This window comes from Chiloscyllium plagiosum, unplaced genomic scaffold, assembly GCF_037043375.1.
Source record: "Chiloscyllium plagiosum isolate Xiang-an unplaced genomic scaffold, Cpla_swu_hap1 HiC_scaffold_24, whole genome shotgun sequence".
Lineage (NCBI taxonomy): Eukaryota > Metazoa > Chordata > Chondrichthyes > Orectolobiformes > Hemiscylliidae > Chiloscyllium > Chiloscyllium plagiosum.
In genome coordinates this window covers 328,331-331,025 of record NW_028270162.1, presented here as the reverse complement: position 1 = coordinate 331,025, position 2,695 = coordinate 328,331, and positions in this window count along the sequence as shown.

Genomic DNA, 2,695 nt, shown 5'->3' with positions numbered 1-2,695 from the left:
ACAGAGACACACCCAGAGACACACACCCCCCCAGAGACACACACCCCCCCAGAGACAGAGACACACCCAGAGACACACACCCCCCAGAGACAGAGACACACACCCCCCCAGAGACAGAGACACACCCAGAGACACACACCCCCCAGAGACAGAGACACACCCAGAGACACACACCCCCCAGAGACAGAGACACACACCCCCCCAGAGACAGAGACACACCCAGAGACACACACCCCCCAGAGACAGAGACACACACCCCCCCAGAGACAGAGACACACACCCCCCCAGAGACAGAGACACACCCAGAGACACACACCCCCCCAGAGACAGAGACACACACACACCCAGAGACAGAGACACACCCAGAGACACACACCCCCCCAGAGACAGAGACACACCCAGAGACACACACCCCCCCAGAGACAGAGACACACCCCCCCCCAGGGACAGAGACACACCCAGAGACACACACCCCCCCAGAGACAGAGACACACACCCCCCCAGAGACAGAGACACACCCAGAGACACACACCCCCCCAGAGACAGAGACACACACCCCCCCAGAGACAGAGACACACCCAGAGACACACACCCCCCCAGAGACACACACCCCCCCAGAGACACACACCCCCCCAGAGACAGAGACACACACCCCCCCAGAGACAGAGACACACCCAGAGACACACACCCCCCCAGAGACAGAGACACACCCCCCCCAGAGACAGAGACACACCCAGAGACACACACCCCCCCAGAGACAGAGACACACCCAGAGACACACACCCCCCCAGAGACACACACCCCCCCAGAGACAGAGACACACCCAGAGACACACACCCCCCCAGAGACAGAGACACACCCAGAGACACACACCCCCCCAGAGACAGAGACACACCCAGAGACACACAACCCCCAGAGACAGAGACACACCCAGAGACACACACCCCCCCAGAGACAGAGACACACCCAGAGACACACACCCCCATAGACAGAGACACACCCAGAGACACACACCCCCCAGAGACAGAGACACACCCAGAGACACACACCCCCCCAGAGACAGAGACACACCCAGAGACACACACCCCCATAGACAGAGACACACCCAGAGACACACACCCCCCCAGAGACAGAGACACACCCAGAGACACACACCCCCATAGACAGAGACACACCCAGAGACACACACCCCCCCAGAGACAGAGACACACCCAGAGACACACACCCCCATAGACAGAGACACACCCAGAGACACACACCCCCCCAGAGACAGAGACACACCCAGAGACACACACCCCCCCAGAGACAGAGACACACCCCCCCAGAGACAGAGACACACCCCCCCCAGAGACAGAGACACACCCAGAGACACACACCCCCCCAGAGACAGAGACACACCCAGAGACACACACCCCCATAGACAGAGACACACCCAGAGACACACACCCCCCCCAGAGACAGAGACACACCCAGAGACACACCCCCCCAGAGACAGAGACACACACCCCCCCAGAGACAGAGACACACACCCCCCCAGAGACAGAGACACACCCAGAGACACACACCCCCCCAGAGACAGAGACACACACCCCCCCAGAGACAGAGACACACCCAGAGACACACCCCCCCCAGAGACAGAGACACACACCCCCCCAGAGACAGAGACACACCCAGAGACACACCCCCCCAGAGACAGAGACACACACCCCCCCAGAGACAGAGACACACCCAGAGACACACCCCCCCAGAGACAGAGACACACACCCCCCCAGAGACAGAGACACACCCAGAGACACACCCCCCCCCCAGAGACAGAGACACACACACCCCCCCAGAGACAGAGACACACCCAGAGACACACCCCCCCAGAGACAGAGACACACACCCCCCCAGAGACAGAGACACACCCAGAGACACACACCCCCCCAGAGACAGAGACACCCCCCCCCAGAGACAGAGACACACACCCCCCCAGAGACAGAGACACACCCAGAGACACCCCCCCCCAGAGACAGAGACACACCCAGAGACACACACCCCCCCAGAGACAGAGACACACCCAGAGACACACACCCCCCAGAGACAGAGACACACCCAGAGACACACACACCCCCCAGAGACAGAGACACACCCAGAGACACACACCCCCCCAGAGACAGAGACACACCCAGAGACACACAACCCCCAGAGACAGAGACACACCCAGAGACACACACCCCCCCAGAGACAGAGACACACCCAGAGACACACACCCCCCCAGAGACAGAGACACACCCCCCCAGAGACAGAGACACACCCAGAGACACACACCCCCCAGAGACAGAGACACACCCAGAGACACACACCCCCCCAGAGACAGAGACACACCCAGAGACACACACCCCCCGGAGACAGAGACACACCCAGAGACACACACCCCCCCAGAGACAGAGACACACCCAGAGACACACAGCCCCCCAGAGACAGAGACACACACACCCCCAGAGACACACCCCCCCCCAGAGACAGAGACACTCACCCCCCAGAGACAGAGACACACACCCCCCCAGAGACAGAGACACACCCAGAGACACACACCCCCCCAGAGACAGAGACACACACACCCCCAGAGACAGAGACACACCCAGAGACACACCCCCCAGAGACAGAGACACACACCCTTAGAGACAGAGACACACCCAGAGACACACACCCC